At 41.6% G+C, this 23,306-nt stretch overlaps 1 long non-coding RNA gene across 2 annotated transcripts in view; it reads right to left on the reverse strand.

Annotated features, from left to right (window-relative positions):
- LOC110257765 (uncharacterized) overlaps window positions 1–23,306 on the reverse strand; it is a 151,606-nt gene that overhangs the window by 37,695 nt on the left and 90,605 nt on the right. The window contains exon 1 of one of the 2 annotated variants that reach the window (XR_014835813.1): window positions 15,205–15,345. The exons of the other annotated variant lie outside the window; for it this stretch is intronic. This is a non-coding gene — a long non-coding RNA (uncharacterized LOC110257765). Of the gene's footprint in view, window positions 1–15,204; window positions 15,346–23,306 lie in introns of those variants that run through there. 2 annotated transcript variants of the gene reach the window in all.

The following is a 23,306-nucleotide window of genomic DNA, read 5'->3' on the forward strand; positions in this document are numbered from 1 at the left end:
TCATAACTTTGTTATGCTCTTCAGTTTTAGTATCTGTCCAGATACTATTTTTTTTTTTTGTCTTTTGTCTTTTTGTTGTTGTTATTGTTGCTATTTCTTGGGCCGCTCCCGCGGCATATGGAGGTTCCCAGGCTAGGGGTTGAATCGGAGCTGTAGCCACTGGCCTACGCCAGAGCCACAGCCACGAGGGATCCGAGCCGCGTCTACAACCTACACCACAGCTCACGGCAACGCCGGATCGTTAACTCACTGAGCAAGGGCAGGGACCGAACCCGCAACCTCATGGTTCTTAGTCAGATTCGTTAACCACTGCGCCACGACGGGAACTCCTATTTTTTTTTTTTTTAAGGTGGCTTTACTTCTCCTCCGTTCCTGACTCCTGACACTCAGGCAGACAGAGCAGTTTAGACGTATTTATCTTTTTTTTTTTTGCCATTTCTTGGGCTGCTCCCATGGCATACAGAGGTTCCCAGGCTGGGGGCTGAATCGGAGTTGTAGCCGCGGCCTACACCAGAGCCACAGCAACGCCCGATCTGAGCCGCGTCTGCAACCTACACCACAGCTCATGGCAACGCCGGATCCTTAACCCACTGAGCAAGGCCAGGGATCAAACCTGCAACCTCATGGTTCCTAGTCAGATTCGTTAACCACTGAGCCACGATGGGAACTCCAGTTTAGATGTATTTATACCTGGCTTCCTCCTGTATGATTCTGACACTTTAGCAAAAAATAAATCCTACAGAACTTAAACAATGTGAAACAGATACCCCTTTAGAATTTCTTTACAAAAAAGACTTTTAAAATACACAAGTGTATATTTTCTCCACTCCTTAATTTGTTTCTTAACAGCTTATTTTTTAAATTTTATTTTTTATTAAAGTATAGTTGATTTACAACGTTCCTGCAGTGTCTGTTGTACAGCAAAGTGACCCAGTCTTACATATATGTTTATTTTAATAACAATCATATTAGCAGCCACTGATTTGAATGCTCATCCCAGAGTTCCCCTGGCATCATACTCTTTGGATTTGGATTTTTTTTTTTCTCAAGCTTTGGACTTTTCTCCAGTTCCTCTCTTAGGCCAAGAAGGCAGGGGTGGGTTGGGAGAGAAGGGCTAGGGAGTGGGAAGGACCTTGCTGCAGCCCATTCCCAATGCTTGCTGCTCTGCTTCCTGGAAAGATGTTCGTTCTGCTCATCTACAAGGAAGACAACAGAGCCCTTGCTCTCCTGTTCACGCTGGTTTCATTCTACAAGGGATTTGAGACCATTGCCTCCTTAATACCATGGCAAACAAGCCAGGAACAATGGGAGAATCTGGGATGGGACTGGTCTTTCTTATTTAGTGATGGGTATATGTCAAAAAACAGAACAAAAACAAAAATAAGCAATGATATCACTAATAACATAGCTTGGCAGTGCTTGGACTTTTTCGTCTCAAGTCCCCTTTACATTCTTAAAAGATAATTAAGGCCCCCAAGGAGCTACTGATTACATGGGTTATAACTACCAATATTTACTATGTAAGATAAGAAAATATGTTTTAAATTATTTACTAATTCATTTAAGATAGCATTAACAAACCATTATAGGTGAACATAAACAACATTTAAAAAATCAAAATAACTATTTTCCTAAACAAAAAACACTTAGAGGGAAAGTAGTGCTTTTTTTCCCCTGATATAATCTTTTTAAATTGAATTTGGTTGATATACAATGTTGTGTTAGTTTCGGGTGTACAGCAAAGTGATTCAGTTTTATATATATATACACACACACACACACACACACACATATATAGATTCAGTTTTATATATATATTTTTCAGATTCTTTTTCCATTATAGGTTATTACAAGATAGTGAATATAGTTCCCTGTGCTATAAGTAGGTCCTGGTTGTTTATCTATTTTATATGTAGTTGTGTGTATCTGTTAATCCCAGACTCCTAATTGATCCCTCCCTGCCAAGTAGCTTGCTCTTTTTACATTTTTGCGAATCTCTTTAATGTCTGACTTAATAGAAGATTCATGGATTATCTTATCTGCTTCTGTGATAACACATATCATGGAGCTTCTGGAAAACTCCACTGTGCATGTGGAGAGAATAAAAATGAAAAAGATAATGTCTGTATTATTATGAAAGTAGTTTTAACCTTGCAGACCCCCTGACAGGGTCTTGGGGAACCTCAGGATTTCTGGGCTCTATTTTGAGAATGGCTGACACTGATGAGCTTCTTTTTAAAGCGATTTCAGGCAAAGTCACAGAGGATCTACAGAGTTCCCATTGTGGGTCAGTGGGTTAAGGACCCAGCGTAGTCCCTGTGATGATCTGGGTTTGATCCCTGGCCTCGCTCAGTGGCTTAAGGATCTGGTGTTGCCACAAGCTGTGATGTAGGTCACAGATGGGGCTTGGCTTTGGTCTTGGCTGTGGCTGTGGTGCAGGCCAGCAGCTGCAGCTCCGATTCCACCCCTAGCCTGGGAACCTCCATATGCCTCAGGTTCAGCCATAAAAAGAAAAAAAAGTCATAGAGGAACTAAAGGATGATACTAAAGGGAAAATCAGATTCTGTATAACTAAGATGACATGATTTTTTTTTCCTAGGTGACTTTGAGAAATAAGAGTCTGAATAAATCAAGTACAGGGAAAGCCTTGACACTAGCACTGTCCAACAAAACTTTCTATAATGATGGAAATATCTCCATCTGTGCTGTCAAATACTGTAGTCACTAGGCCCAAGTGGCTATTTGAGCACAGAAAATGTGGCTGGTGAGACTGAGGAATGAAATTTTTAATTTTAATGTTTAATTGATTTAAATTGAATCTGAAATAGCCTCATGCAGTACATTTCTAGACAGAGGAACTGCCTGGAGGAAGCCACTCCATTAAAGGTACAAGAAATCTTCCCATTGGAAAGAGACACCCTTTCCTTTTGGGGGAGACATCTCAGGTCAAAAAAAGCCTGCACTGCCACGTGACATTTAAGGACAGGGCTGAGGACATGAAAATGAGGCCGTGGGTGGCTTTTCTGGGTGGCTGCCACCACTCTCCTTTTCACAAGGGAGTTTGTGATTCTTAGAACCTAAGGGTAATTTCTTATCGATGAGTATTGCACAACACCACCACTTCTTATGGTGCACAGTTTTGCCACAGTCACACGCACAATGTCGCTTGAGGATGACTTGTCTCTTAGGGTTGCCAGGGTCACGTATCCCCAGAGGGTGGCTGTTTCCACCCTGGAGGTGGTGGTCCTGGGCAGGTTTGGGATGAGGCACTCCTCTTCCCTCACCCTAGTCCTGTTATTGGTCTTGGTGAGATATGTAAGGGAGATAGAGAGGTAATATACACGATAGCCCTGGTACATTGTCTCAAACACACTAGGGTCTCAGTGTTAGTGTCATTGTTTCTTAAGGGAAAGGAGCCTGGAAACAGGGATGGAGCTGCAGTTGAACTAACTGCTACTGAAGTTCTTGGGCTGGGAAAAGTCCAAACCTGGGGTCCTCATCCCAGATCCCAGATTGAGATACTCCCAGAACAAAGGGCTATGCATCACTCGAAGGTATATGCCTCTGAGTGGGGCCTCAGGTTCCTCATCTATAAAATGCAAGGCTTGGAGCAGATCAGTAGCCTACACCCACTCAGTTCTTAGAACTGTTCCCTTGCCCCACAGTGTCACCACCTCATGAAAATTATTGAACTGGATGATCTGTATGTGCTCTTCCAGAAAAGAATAGAGTTAGCAACATGGCTGGCTGGCAAGGAACTGCAGCAGGTCTTCCACTGTTTGAACCCATGTCAAGCCCTCCCTGTGTCACTTATAGACAATCAAAGTGAGATAACTACCCTATGGTTTTAATGAGTGTAGCCAATAAAGGTAACTCACAATAGGTTCCACTATTTTTAAAAATGTAATAATTACCCTTAACCTAGGCCTTAATAAAATAGGGGCCTACAATGAAATGTCAGCAATGGGCAGGGAGAGGAAGCTAAGAACGTCCTGAATCAGCTGTAGAGGAAACGGAGGGGGAAGAAGTGAAGATGATGTAGGGCAGTGGTTTTCAAGGAGTGGTTTCTGGACCAGTGGCAAAGTATCACCTTGGAACTTTCTAGAACTTGCCGAGTCCCTCTCCCTCCATTGCTCCCACCCCCGGCTTACTGAAGCAGAAACTCTGGTGCTGGGGCCCAATCACCTGTTCTAAAAAGCTCTCCACCATGGGATTCTTTTTTTTTTTTTTTTTGTCTTTTTTGTTGTTGTTGTTATTGTTGTTGTTGTTGTTGCCATTTCTTGGGCCGCTCCCGCGGCATATGGAGGTTCCCAGGCTAGGGGTCGAATCGGAGCTGTAGCCACCAGCCTACGCCAGAGCCACAGCAACGCTGGATCCGAGCCGCGTCTGCAACCTACACCACAGCTCACGGCAACGCCGGATCGTTAACCCACTGAGCAAGGGCAGGGACCGAACCCGCAACCTCATGGTTCCTAGTCGGATTCGTTAACCACTGCGCCACGACGGGAACTCCTCACCATGGGATTCTGATGGACACTAAAGGTGGAGAATCCTCAGTGTAGCTGATGCTGCTGGGGCCCCACCCACACCCCCTTCCCATGCTGTGCACACAGCTGCCAAGTGCCAGAAATACTGGTTGCTGACTGCTCTCAGCCAGCCCCATCTCTGGAGACTTGCCTTTGGCCAAATAGAAGCCACAGAGCCCGAGAGGTTACAGCCCCCTGCCCCTGGCCCCCAAGGCCCAGTCTGAGACTGGGGTATGACAAGCTGGCCCTTTAGTCTTGAAGAGGGACAATTTGTGGTGGATTTATGCTCTGGGCTTTACCAGAGACCACATCCTTGCTTGGCTCATTCCCCATCCTGTTCTGCCTCCTCCCCTCCATAACGGGCTTTTCCAGCAAGCAGTCCTTCACCCCATCATGAGCATCTGAATCCCTCTCTCAGGTTCTGCTTCTAGGCAAAGCAGATGGGAAGGCGAAAAAGGCTCCCATGATGGAAATGAATATGTAGAGAATACATGACTTAGACATCATTCAGTCTGACCTTGAGTCAAAACAAATGTGTTTTCCAACAGAAATACATTTACATGCTTCAAAACCCACACAGTAGAAAATGATATGTGGTGAAAGGTCTCTCCCCTAGCCCACTCCCTGTCTGCACATTCACCTCCTTTCATAGGTCACCACAGTTATTATTTGCTTCTGAATTATTCCAGGGATTAAAAAAAAATGCTGCATATACAAGCAAATACAAATTTCTATTCTCTCCTGCATCCCCTTTACACAAACAATACTCAGTGTTCTGTATTTGCTTTTTCCAACTTTACACTATACTTTGGAGCATTTCCAATACATATACATAGAAAGCATACTCATGCCATTTTTATAGACACATAGGATTCTCCTGTAGGGCTATACCACAGTTTCCGTAACCAGCACCCCTATCCATGGCCCTTTAGGTTATTTTCAACTTTTTCCTTCAATCTGACATTTGAAAATTATTGGACCACATAATGTTGCCTATATAAGTGTGAATTTTCAAGATTTTGTAGTAGTGAGGTATTGAAGAGGATAATAACTCTTTCTCAGATGGGCTATCTTAAATAAATGTTGAGGGTTGTGTTAGGTGGGAATCTCCCCTTTACAAAAACCAGAATCTGAACTGATACATTGAAAAGGCACATAAATTAGGAGATGACGACTTTCTTTTAAAATTGCTTCATTTGATAAAAGGTTGACCAGAGTTCTCCTTTAGATGGAGAACTGTGGTCTTTAAAATATGACTTAATCTTGCAAAAATTTGAGCTACCTTAATCTTTACAAGAACACATCTAGTATATTAAATAAAGCAAGCTGTTCCTATATTGTTTGATATTTAATCACACAGTGTGCTGGAATTCATAAGGACCATTTAAACCGTAATATCACTGTGCTGAACTACTATACATAATATAGATGAGTAACAAGGACCCGTTGGATAGCACAAGGAAATTTACTCAATACTGTGCAATAGCCTATATGGAAAAAGACTGTGAAAAAGAATGGATAAATGCATAACTGATTTACTCTGATGGACACCTGAAATTAACACAACTTTGTAAGTCGACTATATTCTAATAAAATTTTAAAAAATATTACTGTGCTGAAATTTTGTTACAGTCAATGGCTACTGGTTAGGGTTTGGCAATCTTTTTGTTGAATAAACATTTTTTTGCCAAAATGGTACTCATTTTTATGAAATTCAATCTGGAATCATCCTTGGGGATTTTGAAAGATGCAGTTCACTTTTTAGAACCTGGCTTTGGAAAATATTTTGGCTTGGCATTGTAGATATTTTGTTTTTAATCTGACAAATCTTTTCAACTCTCATTACTAGTTTTTCTTTCACCAGAAGGAAGGAGGTGTGCTAAATATTTTCCAAATCGATTTCTTAGAAACAAAACAGTTTGTTTTACTAACTGCCGAGGAAAGCCTAAGTAAGAGCTATGCTTGCGATAGTACGAATAGATTTCGGAGCGCTTTCTCTCTTTTTTGACATATCAGATTTCAATGGCATAAACTGCCATTTCGGGTTCAAAATTTGTTTTTTTAGTTCCCTTTAACACCTTACTCTTAATTTCCACCAATGTTACACCTACACAGATGGCAAATACTGAGAAGTGTTATCAATACTGTTTCCACAGAGCAGGGAAGCTGTCAAATGTTGACGGAAGGGAAGAATTTGGTCTTTATAACAGACTAGTGGGTCTTCGCTGTCTCAGCAATTAGGATTCAAAAATCCTCAGTCCTGTATATCACCCCATGAAAGTGCAAAATAAAAATAGGAATTGTTGCTGCTTTAGCATATGTAGGTACACATTAATTCAGGTAAGAAAGGAATGTGTTACCTAAGGCCAGAGAGGTTACTTCCATTACCCTGGGCAGGAGCTTTAACTGGAAGGGCACTTTCTAAATTTCCGGAGGAGCCCACAGAAATGACAGACAGTGAAGAGTCACAGACTTTTCTGAACAGAATTTTGTGGCAAAACATGGAAAACAGGGAAAGCATTTCATGTTTTATCCATGTGCTCGGTTTTGCCAATATTGGCTGAATGTTGCATAACAACACAGTAGCTGTACTTACCGCAGCTGTCGTTTAAGGAATGTGGCAGATTTGCTTGACTTAAAAATTCTTCCAGCAAAAATTCCATTTTTTACTTTAGGAATTTTACTTAGGAATTGGGGCGAAGGCTCAGAAAAACGCAGACTTGAATGCCCAGTGCTATTTTCCTGTCCCATCCGCTTCCCTGCTATTTGGGCTCAGGGAGGGCACACTAGGGACGGGACCCCAAGGGGCTGGACGGGCCGAGGGGGAAAACTATGAGCTTCACTCAGGGTGGCGGTGTCTGTGAAGCTGGTGGGCAAAGAGAATCAACTCTGTTGAAGGTGGGGCGGGAGGTGCTCACCCTGAAACAAGGTGAAGGAAAGGACCAAGGCCAGCTGCCTAAGAAGGACTCGGGAAGCCTAGGGTGGGAAAGTGAGCCTGCGGGAATTTTGGAGCCCAAGTGCACTTTCTGTGCAGTGGCCTTTCAGGGTCTCACGGGTGGCGTGGGCATCGAACTCTTCCTTCTCTCCCTTTCCTCACAGCTCCCTTTCACCAGGTGACCTGGTGTGGAACTCTGAAAATCTAAGAGCTCACCCATCTGGAATGTGAAGAGGCAGCATCTAGATAAGAGGGTTTGGATTACAGGAGTGAAATGAGGCTGTTTTTTCCTTTTTTTTTTTTTTTTTTTTTTTACCTCCTATCGACTTGGTTGATCAAAAAAAAAAATGTTGTCCAATCTACCTCACAAATATTTACCATTTTAACCACTTTTAAGTGCACAGTTTTGTGGCATAAAGTACACTCGCATGGCTATGCAGCCGCCACTAGCATCCATCTCCAGAACGTTTTCATCTTCCCAAGCTGAAACTCTGTCCCCCTTGCACCGGAACTCCCGGGTCCCCTTTGCCCCCGGCCCCTGGCAACCAGCATTCTGTTTTCTGTCTCTAGGTGCCTCATCTCATCATTTTTGCAAGCATAAAACTCCTTCACTTTGCTCCATACTGGCTGGTTGAGGGCTTGCATTTGACTGTAGATACTCCTTATGGGGACAGACCCAAGGGGGTCTGTCCAGTTGGGCAAATGCTGCCTGCACCAGGTTGCACATCATCCTGCCTGTGTGCCCGTGTGGACCGGACCGGGGAAGGGGCCAAGGGGAAGCCGCTGTTTCAGGCTGGAGTTTGGGATGGAGACTCCCCTTGTATTTTGGTTACTCACGGGTAGACAGAGGAAGTTGAATTTTAAAAGCTGTTTAATGAGGGAATGGTGAGGGCTGGGCAAACACGATTAGTCACGCAGCTCCCGGCCGAGGTTATTTATTCTCCGGAGAAGCCCAGTGCTGGTGACGGGGATGGATCGCTGATCGAGAAGCTGAGTAAATTTGACCAAGAGGCCTGAACCGAGGGGGAAACTGGTCTCTCTCTGAGGTCTATTGACACTGAATAGAAACGTGGGCTTAATTCCAATTTGTTTCCTAGCAAAATAAATACACAAATATCAAGGGAACTTCCTTGTTTTCAGAAAGAGGAAAGAGTCGAAGCTATTACAAGTATAAAAGGCAAATGAAAAGGAGATGAGTGGTTTTGAGGATACGATAAAAATATCTCGGTAGGCAGTTCCACATAAGTGTAAAAGGATACTCTGAAATCTTTCCCGGCTGCAAGGGCGAGGAGGAGTGAATTACATTCCCCAGAAAGGTTGTGGGTGGGATTATATTCGCGGACATGCTGGGCTTGAACACCGTGTGGACCAAGTCACAACATAAACCTTAGGAAAAACGTGTTCTTTTTTGCTAAAATCACGACAAACTCATCTCTCTTAAAATGCCGACATTATGCTAATAAAGCCTAGAACCAAATATGCAGAAAAATATTTATTGAGTGGATGAGTGAACAATATACATACTTTAGAACTATAAAGCGTTCCCAGTTTAAAGAAATCCTATGCATTTTAAGGTATGTTGATGAAGCTCCAGTTCCTGACACCATGGAGCTCTCAGAACTCAGGGCTGCATTTGCTTTAATTAGGGATCTCAAGACTATGATGTGCGCCCTCTCTTACTAGGAGCTAAACTGTTACAACCAACATTTTACACTGTCAAGCAGAGACTAGTCTGTCCATGGACAGTGTCCATCTGTTATTACCTACAATAAACCAAACATTTAGACGTGAACTGAGAATTCACGGTGGGTCCTTTCACACCACCTTTCACACTAGTTTCTTGCAGCAGTTTTGAGAATGTATTGTTTATTTAAACTTATCATGTCCTAGTTCTAAATAAATAGCACAGACACATTGTAGAAAATTTAGGATTACAAATAGCTGTAACAAAAGATAAAAAACACTGGTGACTGACTACTCAGATGTAAATATTCTGATGTATTTTCTTATTTGCTATATATACTAATAATGAGATTCCAGTTTCATATCTTCCTTTTTCATTTAATATTTGATCGCGAGCATTTTTCTTGGCCATTAAAGATTCTTCAAACATGGTTATGATTATGGCTGCATCATTTAATCATGAAGCTGCAACATACTTTATTTAACAGTTCCCCTGGTGTCAGAGACCTAGATTCTTTCAAGTTTTTGTTATCAGAAATGGCTCTTTGATGAGCATTTTTCCCCTAACAATCTTTGACCTTATCTTCAGGTCAGAATCCCCAGGATTAGGAATATACAGTTGTTAAAGTTCTTAAAACATTGTGCTATATTCTTTTTTCCATAATCACACTCTCACCAGCAGAGTAAGAGTATTCCTGTTAGTGTTCTCCTTACAACAGAGGAAGCACGAGAATTTGAAAACTAACCTTCCCGCTCTGGCAGGTGTAAGATGATTATCTCAGGGTTATTTGAATTTGCACTTTTTTGATTGCTACTTAGGCTGAAAAACTTCAATACGTTGATCGGTTGTGTTTCTCCTGAAAATTTTCTGTTTGTGTCCTTTGTCCACTTTTCCCCTGTTTGTTTGCCTTTTTATGCTTGAGAAGAATATCCTTGACACTAAAAATATAGTCCTTTGTCACTAGTAGTAACCAATAGAAAACTCAATAGGAAAACAGAGGTTCATAATAGCAGTATAAATTATAAAATTCCTGGGAGGATTTTATAGAGAAAAATTTTTAACTTTTTTGAAGGATCTGAATACATGGAAAGCTTGCTGCATTTATATGTAGGAAGACTTAATACTTTATAAATTCTCCCCAGGTTAAGCTATAAATTTAGGATAATGAAAACAAAAATCTGTACAGGATTTTTTTGGGGGGAACTCAACAACAACAGAGTCTACGTTTCATATGAAACAATGAAAGCGAACAAAGATCTTAAACAATTTTGAAAAAGAACAAAAGATGGAAGTGGGGGGAAGGGGAAAGCCAGTCCTTCTAGATATTAAGATATAATCCCAAATTACAACACTCTGAAAGAAGGGTATTGGCACAGAAATAGACAAACTAAATCCATGAAACAGAATAGAGACCCTGCCCCCAAAGAGCCATGGGTATGTAACACGGCTTTTTTCACAAATCATTTGGGAAAAGATGAACTGTGCTCAATAAACGGTGGGTGCTGGGACAATTGGCTCTCCATATGGAAAAAAATTTAAAATTAGATCCTTATATCATGTCCCCAAATAAATTTTGCTACATTAAAGTCCTAGAGGCTAAAACAACAGCAAAACAATGTCCTTAAAGAGAAGAAAATATGAGAAGCTCTTGATGACGTAGTTCATGACGTTATTATCTCTTGCCTGGATGCCGTGGTCCCTTCCAACCAACCTCTCTGGTTTCTGTCATGCCTCCCCCAACCCGTTCTCGGCACTGGAGAACACAGTGACTCTTACATTGTAAGTAAGATAAGGTCCCTTTCTTGCCTCTCCACAGTGGCCTATAGCTGGCTCTTGCCCTGCCTAGTTCTCTGGCTCTATTTCCTAGCACTTGCTCCTGCCCTCTGAATTCCAGCCCCACTATGACCATTCCTCAACCACTTCAAACATCTCTTCCACCTCAGGGCTTTTCCTGTGGCTTTTCCCTCTGTCTGGAAGGCTCCTGCCCCTGATACGTACATTGCTTCTTTCCTCACTCCATCCAGGTCTCTGCTCAAGGTCCCCTCCTTGACCATCCTAGATAAAGTAGCCCCCTTGTCCTTCTATGAGCTTACCCTTGTTTACTTTCACTTCCCCACAGTCAATTCTATATTTATGTAAGCTCCACAAGGGCAGAGCTCATCTGTCTTATTTGCTGCTACAAGTAATAGCAGAAGAAAGAATGGCGCAGATGCCCAATAAACATTTCTTCAGTGAATGAATGAGTGGATGATCTTGGGTTAGATCGCTTCTTTCCTTTCTTCTTTCTCTCTCTGCCTACCTCCCCCCCCCTTTTAATAAGACATAAAATGCACAAACCATAAAGGAAAAGATTGATACATTTGTATATCAAAATATAAAACCTCTCTTTGGCACATGATATCACAAAAATGTTAAAAGCCATATGATGACGAACTACTATATATGAAAGGGATAAACAAGGACCTACTGTATAGTGCAGGGAATTCTAATCAATATTTTATAATAACCTATATGGGGAAAATATCTGAAAGGGAATGGATATGTGTATATGCACAGCCGATTCACTTTGCTGTACACCTGAAACGGATACAACATTGTAAAGCAACTCTACTTCCATTTTAAAGCCACATGACGACCAATAGAAGACCTTAAAAAATGATATTATCTAGAATATACGAAGAGGTCTTACAAATCAATAAGGAAAAGACAAATAACATAATAGTAATGAATAAAAACTATGGCTAGGCAATTCACAGAAGAGGAGAAACTAAGGACTACTGTCCCTGGGAGTGAAAGAACAGACAGAAAAGGTTGGAATGTTTAAGACTTAGAGGTTGGGAGCAGGGGCCCCGCTGGGCTTGGACTTAGACCTGTGAGGAGGGCTGATTGGCTGGTCCTGGTGTCCTTGCGCTCAAAGGGAACGTGGGGAGCTTGTTCTGGGCATGTGGGAAAAACTGCAATCTGGAACCTACTACTACTACTGGCATGAATCACCACTGCTTGGGTGAAGAAGCGTTGCTAGATTAATGCTGACAGGCACAGGAAGTAAATAGGAAGAAGCATGGACTTTTCTTTCTTTCTCAGACTTCTAGTTTTCTTCTAGAATCTTCTATTGGCAGTCAATAGAGGGATCAGCTGGCAAAGGAGAACTGTGGTTTACAGTCTCAGCTTTGGCCTCACAAAATGGGAGACAGGAGACGGGGTTGGAAGCTGAGGAAAAAAAGTAGCTTGATAACGAATACTCCCCCGCTCTGTGAGTCTTTTTGGGAGATGGGGTCTTGCCTCAGTAAGGGGATCAGATATACCCTCTCCACAAGCTTGACAACTAAAGCATGACCCAGGCCATTTGAATTAACTGCGAATCGGGACAGAGTGATGCCCGGTCTGGAGAAGAAATGAAAATTTACTCAGGGTTGAAACAGCCGTATTGAGAGTCCAGACTCCAAATAAGACTGTTCTTGTGCCACATCTTGTGCCACAGCAACTAGCTACTGCCTAGCTGCTCTTGCACTTGCCTGTCTTGTGAGGCCATCTCCAGACCTACCTTCTATAGTTTAATGTCCCAATAACCATGTATCCTTTTTTTGCTTCCTTGCATTCAAGTCCGCAAACTAATAAAAATATCGTGCATGTGAATTTTAAACAAATGATCAGAAGCAAACATTACAAAACATCAACTGTTACTAATTTTGGGTGATGAGGCTATAGGAGTTTGTTATACTTTTCTTTGCATTTTTGTAACTTTTAAATTTCTCAAAAGTATGAAAAATTAAAATTTAATCATGTGAACATTCCTTTAAAAAGTCACGAAAGAAATCAGCTAAAGAGTCACGTATATATGGTCCTATATTTCAAAAAAGCTGCATTTAGCTCTCAAATATACCTGAAAACGAACTGGGAGATATAGGAAGTGAAAGCCATATCCAGAAATGTTTCCCCAAAGAGTGCGGTTTTCCCAGGGTCTCATTTCCTAGGCCCATTCTGCCAAGTTAACACTAACTTGAGATGGTTTTTGAAAGTCGTTGTGCATGTGAGGGCTATTTTTCTGGTGCTGTATAAATATTTTAGCAATAGGTTTGGACAGGCTGTATTCAGTACCAGCCAGCGCTCTACACCATTTTAAAACCTGAATTCCACACTCTCCTGTGGCAGGTGCGGTTGCCCCGGAAGCAGGCTCCGAGGTGGCTGAGTGGGCAGGATGTTTATTATGTGTGCACTGGGAGGCAGCACCTGTGGCAGGGACGGAGGGGGAAGCAGGAGCAGGAGTGGACAGAGGGAGAAGCTGACCTGCAAGGCAGGCCCGGCAATAGTGTGGGCCAGCAGCACGGGGAGCAGGGTGACAGTATGGCCCATGGCAGGTGTCCTATGTTGGGCCCAAATGGTCAGGCCTTTCTACTTCTCCCTTTCCAGGGTGTGAGCCACCCTGGAAAGGGTGTGCCTCGGCCCAGGGGGCTCTCTGCAGCTGAGGTGGTCCCTGGAGGAGCCGACAGCGCTCCTGGCAGTGGGGGTGACCAGCCCTTCACAGAAGGGGGCTCTGTGGCCACCACGTGCTCTAACATTTGAGAAGCACGTTCCACGTATCAGGGCTGGGCGGGGGCGCGCTCGCATTTGTTCTATCACACCATTCTCACAGCACTCAGAGGTACAGGTTGTGTTTTGCATTTTACACATGAGGAAACTTGGCTTGTGTTTGTTTTTCCTGATGAAAACCCAGCATGGGGCAATATTTCACAGGTGGCCAACTGCTTGGAGCAGCCTGCCTGCTTCCAGAAAGGAAGAGAGCCAGGTCTTTCCAGGGGAGGGACAAAAATTTGGACTTGCCCTTCTGCTCTCAACTTCCTTCTGTATCCTCGGGTAATCACTCTCCCTCCTTGCTCTCATTCCTTCCGTCTTTCGCTTCAGTTTCTCATTTTTAAAAGACGTATAAGTTGAAACGAGGCTAGTGAGAGCTAGAAGGAATTCTCCTTTCTCTTTTCCTGTTAAGGTTATTGCAAGAGGCTGGGTTGTCTTGACCTGACAGGTAACAAGCAGGATCGAAGCAAAGAATCGATGCCCGCTTCTCCTCTGACTTGTTGCCCCAGAAACGCTTGCCTGCCCTTCATTGAATTTCCCATTAGTCAGCAAGTGGATGGCCGAGGCACTGGGCGGAACACAGAAGTGACTCAACTCGTTATCTGATGATCCGGAAAGTTAACACCAGCAGGGCGGTGCTTTAATATCGCCAAGGGAAGCAGATCGGTACCCATTAGAACTTGGGAAGACATTTCTGCTAGGGAAGCGGCAGGCATAGCTTTCTCCGTGAGCAGTTTGATGGGGAGACTGGAGAGAGCCAGTTAATCAGGAAGGAAGCAGTGGGAGCGAGGCAAACCTGGGCACAACAGGAGCCAGGGGGCTGGAGCGACTCTCAGCACTGGCTCTCACAAACAACGCATGAGGCCAGCTCTCTGGGCCCCCATTTTTTTTCCCCTGTAAAGGTTCCCCAAAGCTCTGCATTTCTACAGAGTCACTTGGAGAGGGAGGCATGGCATTTGGTGAAGACACAACATTTAAAAAAAATTGTGTGAAAGCATAAATGATGAAATCAACAGATTGTATCAGGTACTCCTATACCTTTACTTTTTAAAAAATCCTGGGACACGGTTAAAAGGGTCTAATTCTCTTCTTATTAAGATGTGACGATCCTGTGAAGTGATGGGGGAAGGAAGGGTTGCTCAGAATTTCAGAAAATGAAGACTCGGTCCATTTTCTTCTGGTGAGGGTTATAAAGGTGAGTCTCAGGATGGCCGTTGTTATACTTGGAAAGGGTAAAACTGATGTTTTCACAATGAAAGGAGGATTCCGAAGAGCTTGGCACATTACAGAGAGAATTAAAAATTCTTGGATGTAACAGATTATGGCTCATGTTTACCAAAAATACTTTGATGGCCCAAATAAAATGATGAGAGAATAATAATTCAGAGGAGCAGAGGCACCAGAGGTAGAAATTTTTAAAAGAAATGAAGATTGAGACTTAGTAGGTACTCCCCACTACAACAACGTCAAGGGAATGAGGCCTCTACCTTTCATGTAGTAAGAGCGATGTCAATGAGTTCAAGGACATTGGCGCAGCATCCGTGCTTCAGATTCAAGGTCTCGGCTTTACCAGCCTCGTGTCTCTGGGAAATCTACTGAAACCTCTTTCAGCCTTAGCTGGTTCTGCTGTAAAATGGAGAAAATGCTAGTGCCTGTCCTTTGAGGATGAAAAGCACCTGCACAGTGCCTGAAACAAAAGAGAGGCTCAAAAATATTAGGAGACTATAAATCTGAAACGAATGCCTTCATTTTTACAAAGCTACTCTGAAAACGGTAGCAGTTACAGAAAAGAGAGAGAAGCAAACCGAGGACGTCTGACTAATGTAATGAAAGTCATCGACGAACTCAATTGTGGAGGTTTTAGCACCGGGAAGAGAAGCCAAGAATTGAAATTCTGTATTCCAGTCATTATGCCTTTTTACGCCAGAACTCCAAAGCCGCATTACTATTTCCTGTTGCTTTAAATATTGCATTAATTACTACGTCCCCTGAGAATGAATTAACAAAATTCCATCTAGACTCGTGAGTGTAGAAATCACCCTATTTTTATAGAGATTTAAAACGGTTCCTTCATGAGTGGATACACATGCAGCAGGCTATGCATGTCATTGCTTCTCTTATCTTTGAAAAAAGGTTAATCAAATACCCTGTTTGAGAAATAGATAGAAAACAGCCCCTACTGTTTGTACTTCTTTAAAAAGCTTTCCGACCATTATCAGTTGGTTGACTCAAAGTGTGACCTTATCCTGTGGGCAGTGAGCCAAGTCCTTTCTGTCCAACTCAAGAAATAGATGCAATATATAATGTAATAATAAGGTATAATACATGTGTAATTTTCCTCCCTAGGGCCATCTTAGCTATTTAACTATGTAGTATTCCATGTTGTACCTATTCTGAATGATCCAGAATGGAATGTTTCTTTTGGCTCCTTCCTTTCTCCTTGTTGTTTAAGCAGTTTGTTGTGTGTAAATACATGCGTATGAGTGTGTATGAATAAAACACTGTGATAACACTTCACCCCGAATGAATGCAGGGATGTGGCAACCTGACCTTTCAGGAACTTGGTCAAGAACTAATAAATACGTAAAATAGGCCTCTGAGTGGCTACACCAGATTAATCACTCAATTCGTGCACTTTATTATAGGAAACCTTCCCAGACCCTTATTCAGCACTTACTTATTTGTACTTAACACGCAATTCTTAGCCATATGATTATCTGCCCTCACTCCTACTCCCCATAGTTCACAACAGATTAGAAGCAGCAAACTATTTCAAATTTTTTTTTTTTTGTCTTTTTGCTATTTCTTGGGCCGCTCCTGCGGCATATGGAGGTTCCCAGGCTAGGGGTCGAATCGGAGCTGTAGCCGCCGGCCTACGCCAGAGCCACAGCAACGCGGGATCCGAGCCGCGTCTGCAACCTACACCACAGCTCACGGCAACGCCGGATCGTTAACCCACTGAGCAAGGGCAGGGACCGAACCTGCAACCTCATGGTTCCTAGTCGGATTCGTTAACCACTGCGCCAAGACGGAAACTCCTCAAAATTTTTTATTAAAGTATAATGATTTATAATGTTGATTTATAATGTTGTGCCAATTTCTGCTGTATGGCGAAGTGGCACACACACACACACACACACATATATGTATATATTCTTTATATTCTTTTTCTCATATAATCTTCTATCAGGGTCTATCCCAGGAAACTGGGTATAGCTCCCCGTGAAGAGGCAATCTAGAATTGTTTGGGCAAAGTACACACTCTGGGGTAGGGTGGGAGTGGAGTAGGGGTAGGGTATCTGCCAATGCTGACAGCATATAGGAAGGGGAGAGAAAGAAAAAGTATAAAGCAGTCACAGGGACTGACAAAGCACAGCAATCTGGGACCCTTTAGTCTTAGGGAAAACAGGCTCTGAGGGCATCAGTTTTATATGGAAGAGAGCAATTGTTAGAATTCCTAATTCTTTTCAAATCCCAAATTGATAAAGATCAGATTATGTTTAGAGGTAGAAAATGCAAGAAAGTAAAAGGATTTCAAAATATGTCACTCTGAATAGATGAAAAAAATTCAGACAGGTTAATTGAGGATAATTTACATACTGTTAAACTCCTCCTGTTTAGGTGTGTATAGTGCAATGAATTCTGAGAAGTTTATACAGTCATCTAATTATAGGATATAGCCCTTCAAGTCTGGGTTCTTTCACTTGACATAGTGCTCAAGATGTGAACTGATTAAAATTAAAAAAAAATATTTTATGTCTAAACCTGGAAGAACTAGCTCATCACCTAAGGTTTCCTGATAACTGAGATTTGCACTACAGATAATATAAAAATAGTAAGTTCCCTTAAAATAAATCCATACTGCAGGAAAACAGGCTGCGGTGTTTACCAAGGGTGAGGAGAGGACATTTTCAGACGTTCATATTCTTTCCCAAGTTCTTCCTCCTCTCCTCGTCAAAGGAGCACAGCAAAAACCTGTGGCAAGTGTCCATCACATGGTTTAGCGCATAGTAGGGGCACAACAAGCCTTCATTCCTTTCTCTGGACCTTTTCTATCCTCTCTTTCTATCTCACTTTCTCTTTTTCCCCTACACCCTTCAATACTCTCCCTTCAAGCTGCTTTATAGGTCAGTTAAAGTGAGTAATTACGATAAGAGTTGCTCATTATTGCCCCAATTTCCTTGACTTCCAAGAGGTACTGTACAAATGTTAATCTTTTTCCAAGGCTCTGGGACTTAGTCACCTGTTGAAAAATTATCCAGAGAAACAGGGCTCACAGTTTGGCCTTTCACACTGTGCTTATTTACAGATATGTGTCAGGCCCACTTTAGGATGTCAGTGGAAATCATCCTTCTTTGAATTTGTCCTTGTGCAAGGGGAGGGCCCAGGCAGCCATGTTTGTACTGGGTAACCTTTGGCCTCAGCTGATCAGGCTGGGAGTGGACACCTGACTTGGGGCCACCAATCACAAGCTGGGCTGATATAATCAGACCACCAACTGAAACAGTAGAATCCAGACAGAGACTCTGTAGTGGACTCTTGATTTGAAAAGTTATTAAGACTTCTTTCTGGTGGCATGAGAGCCCCCAGAATTATTAGTCTCTGTCCCCGACATGCCAGTTGCTGCCTCCTAGTGGCCTGATTAAACTATACACACTCCTTTGATGTCTGCCTGTGGGCTTGCCTGTTGTATCCTTATAGTCGCCACTTCCCTTATTCATGCAAAAGTGAATGGCTTTCAATTAACTGCCACCAGACAATGTCTATTAGGACAATTGCTTTGCAGGTAGGATATTTATGTTTTTGGTACTCTGATAGAAATGTGCTTATGTATAATAGACTCTTCATGGAATATTTCAGAATTGCAATATAATCGGTGCAGTCATTTCTTAAAGCTGTTGTAGCAAATTACCACAAACTTAGTAGTGTAAAGCAACATAAATTAATTTTCTTACAATTCTAGAGGTTAGAGCTCAGAAGCCCAAGATCAGTTCTGCTCTGCTAAAGTCAAGGTGTTGGCAAGATTGTATTTCTTCTGGAGGCTTGAGGAAAGACTCTGTTTCCTTGCCTTTTTCACAACTTCTAGAGGTCACCTGCTGGCTCTGGGCCCAGTCACCCTGTTGGCTATGGGCGCCTTCCCAACATCAGCCTAACCTCTTGCCTCACCCTAACCTCTTGCTTCTGACATCACATCTCCTACTGTCTCCCTTAACCTTCTTGCTTTCCTCTTACAAAGACTCTTGTAATTTTACTTAAGGCCCCACTCAGATAATCCAGGATATTCTCACCATTTCAAAATCCTTACTTAATCACATCTGCAAAGTGCTTTTTGCCTTATAAGATTTACAGGTTGTTAGATGCAAACTTTTATATTTAGAAAGGATAAGCAGTGAGGTACTACTGTACAACATGGGCAACTATGTTCAATCTCTTGGGATAGAACATGATGGAAGATAATACAAGAAAGGGAATGTATGTATATTTATGACAAGTCACTTTGTATTACAGCAGAAAATGGTACAACATTGTAAATCAACTATACTTTTTTTTTCCTTTGGTCTTTTTTCTCTTTTTAGAGCTGTACCCACAGCATATGGAGGTTCCCAGGCTAGGCGTTGAGTCAGAGCTGTAGCCGCCAGCCTACACCACAGCCACAGCAACACATGATCTGAGCTGTGTCTGTGACCTACACCACAGCTCACAGCAATGCCGGACCCTTAACCCACTGAGCAAGGCCAGGGATCGAACCCGTGTCCTCATGGATCCTAGTTGGGTTTGCTAACCACTGAGCCATGATAGGAACTTCAACTATACTTTAATAAAAAATAAATTAAAAATGATAACCTTCACAGGTTCTGGGGATTAGGATGTGGGTATTTTGGGGGGACTTTATTCAGCCTACCACAGTCAGGATTTTTTTTTTTTTTTAGTCTCATGAGATCACAGTATATCAGAAGGAAGATTGTATTACTGAAATGTGTGAAGCTGAGTGAAAATGGAGGAGGAATTAAAGGACAAACCAACACAGAGTCTAATAGAGTCTGAGCCCTGGAGGCCAGGAGTATGGATGTGGAAGTACATTGTTGTAAGGTTCTTATACTATACATGGAGTGGCATGTTACTTGAAAGGAGACTGTGATAAGCTGAAGACATGTGCTATAAACCCTAAAACAAACACGAAAATAACAAAGCAAAGAGCTCTGGCTAATGAGTACATAAAAAAAAGATAGAATGGAGTCATAAGAAAACTCAATCCATAAGAAGGCAGAAAATGGAGGGAAAAAGGAATAAAGAATAGATGGGACGAATAGAAAACAAATAGCAAGATGGTACATTTAAACTTGACTCTATCAACAATAAGATTAAATGTAAATGACCTAAATACCCCAAATAAATGGTAGAGATGATGAGATAAAAAAGCAAGATTAAACTATATCATAAATATGAGAAGGCGTGTTATATTGAATTATGATTATTTATTTGGTTATTTTCTTTCAAATACGGTTAAGCATACTAGATAGAACTTGAAGTGAACACCTTAAGTGTGTTTTAAATTGAAATATTACTCATCAGGTGAAGTTTAGACATATATTTATCACTCTAAGACTCTAAGATATGTTAATTTTCAGTACCAAAATGATAAAGAATTCTAAAACAGCTAAATAAAGAAATGAATGTACAGATAATTGAAATATTAAGAGAGTGTGTTAGCTTCATAAATTTAGGGACTTCACTACATCCTATTCAAGTTAACAAATGTTTATAAAATGTAATAACGTAAGAAGAAATTACAAAATTGCACATAACAACATTGATGAGATATCATTCTCAGTTGCTACATAATGAAGACGATAAAGAGCATGAGATAGGAGGAAATGATGTTGGAAAAAAAAATGAGCTACATGAAAATATCTCCTTCCTTCATCAGCCTCAGCTGAAAGCGGGCATTTATTGAATACCCCAAATTATTGTTCCGATGCTATAACAGCAACTTTAACATTTTGACTACTAGAATTTTTATAATGAAATTGGAATTTATTTAAATTTTGGAAAAAAGTTATAATTTATCCTTATATCTCAGAGGTTCATTCTGTGATGGTGAGATTTGCTTTTAGCCAAATATCAATTTTAACAGTCATGTGACACTGAGCCAAACCATTATTCACTGTGACTCTGTAAGTGTCCATATCCTGTTTTCTAAACTAAATATTGCAAATAAACATGAAATGCTCTAAGTATCTAATATCTTTATGATGTGATTTTAAGTAACTGTATAAAATAGAATAATTAGACTATCATAATTTAATTATTCCTTTATCATTGGCCATTCAAGTCTCTACAAATTTCTGAATGAATATATAAAATGTTTTGAATGTCTGGCACAATATATCTTTAATTTCATGTCTGAATTTTTTTCCTTTCCAGAAACCTAATTTTCACTCCTACATCGAATGTATAAGAATCCCATTTTCCTAAAGCCTTGCTATTATTCATTTTATATTTTATAATTTCTGACAATTTGATAGGCAAAGTGGCATCTCATTATTAATTTATTTTGCAGTATCTTTGCTTCCTTGGCCCAATTTCTTCTTTTGTGACATTCTTATTTATGTCCTTTCTCTGTTGTCCAAATGATGTTAGTATTTTTCATGTTTATTTATGAGTTCCTGCTTTAATACAGCAAGGATATTTACGTTTGCTCACTAAAAATGAAAAATGTTGACTTAGAAATGCCTTCTAGAAATGCCTTCCATATTCCTATGTGTTACTTTGATAGGCTCAGATGGAGTGGGCGGTGAGGGAATGTGAGAGTGTTTACTGGGAACGTTATTGGTGGGGAGCGTGTGAGAGCGAGCGGAAAATCAGTTCATCCTCTATACAATTCCAGACTGATTATCCTAAAATAATACTGTCAACAAGCCTTCTTCTGTTCCAAATCTCCCCATTTATCTTTATCGGCCATCTAGCAAAGCATAATTTCATCAGCCACGTGTTAACATTTCTCCATAGTTTGGCTTTACAAGTTTATTTTCAACTTGTGTCATAGTTTGGCTCTAAAAGTTTATTTTCAAGCTACTGTCTTTGCTAGCCTCTTTATGTGCCAGGAGGTGGCTTGGGTTGGACACAACTTGAAAATGTTTAAGTGTTGAGGATATAGAGGCAACAAGGGCTTTTTCTTCAAGGTGCTCACAGAGGAGGTGAAAGTGACAAACAGAAGATTGCAATTTGTGATTCAGACCTCAGGTCAGAAACAATGAAAGTGCACTATGGGGGAAGAGGGGATGGCCACCCTGAGTGGAAGATAGAGGCCAGGGAATCTTACCAGAAAGAGGATGGCTAAAATACATCTTGATGGATGGCTAATTGTCAGTTCGCCAAAGATAGGTCATGGGGGAGGAGGGATATCCTTAGCAGAGAGAAAAATCAGGTGAGACTCGGGTCAGGTCCAGTAGAGGAATGTAGGGGGAAGGGGTCAAAACTGAGCTGGGCAGAGTCCAGATAGTCTGTTTTGTCAAAGGGGTTGGATTTTAACCTTAGGGTAGTGGAGAATAATTGAAGAGTTGTCAACAGAGCACTGACCTGATCAGGGTTATGCTTTAGAAAGGCCACCCTGGCTCTCCTCTTGGAGAATCAATCCGGGGAGTATTCAGAGTGATGCAAGTGCCAGCTGTCTGGAAACAGTTTTGATTTACACCTGTTGTCTTGGGATTCTGCCCAGTTTTTAGCATTTGTCCTAGGCCTTTCATTTTTCAATTAAGTATTATAATTACAAAGCATTAAATTAAGTCTAGTTGAGTTTGGTAGACTTCCATTTGGTACTTCCAGCTTCTATCATGATCTTGTCTTGTAGTGAGAGGCATATTCACTGAACAGAGGTCTCACTTTATCATGTGGTTAAATCTGGAATAAGACCAGGGAGAGCCCAGTTCTCTTTTTCTGACCCTTTCCAGATGCAAGGTGGCTAACACCTGCCTTGCAATGAAGGGGAATGTGCAGACTGCTCCCTGATAAAACCAAGTGGGTTCCGACTTTAGCATCTGGGGGAATCAAAGCCCTTCTGGTCTTGGGTGGTGGGAGAGATATTTCAAGCTGCTGTCTTGGCTAGCCTTTTTGTGTGCCAGCCAGTTGCTGTGATTCATGCTAAAAGGCCACCTCTTGGCAGTGTCAGTGGGAAATGTGGGGCAGCATAGGTTAAATGTATGTGAAGTATGTGCAGGAAATAGAAGCTGAGCAGTGCTGCTGTGGAGTGTAGAAAGTGTAGCCTCAATGCTTTTGCTACAGGGGTTTTACTGTTTAGTGTATAATGCTAACCTAGGTCTGTTTCCTCCTTTATTGTATCGTTTGCTAATACTTTTTTCTTGTTGTTTTTGCAATAAACCCTTTTGACATCAAGCTTAAGGGAATGTTAAATGAAAAATTAAGTACTGAATTTTCACCTCTCCAGTACATTAGTGTTGAGTACACAAGCTGCACACAGTGTTAGTGCACATTTATCACCTGCCATGGAGGCCATGGAGATGTCACTGACCACGTGGAAAACAGAAGAGCCAAAGCTGCTGAAGAAGCATTATCATCTGCTCCAAGAGGT

The sequence above is a fragment of the Sus scrofa genome, chromosome X, assembly GCF_054392235.1.
Source record: "Sus scrofa isolate SSC_HxYL_T2T_F1_AM1 chromosome X, Sscrofa_HxYL_maternal_Yorkshire_Landrace_v2.0, whole genome shotgun sequence".
Lineage (NCBI taxonomy): Eukaryota > Metazoa > Chordata > Mammalia > Artiodactyla > Suidae > Sus > Sus scrofa.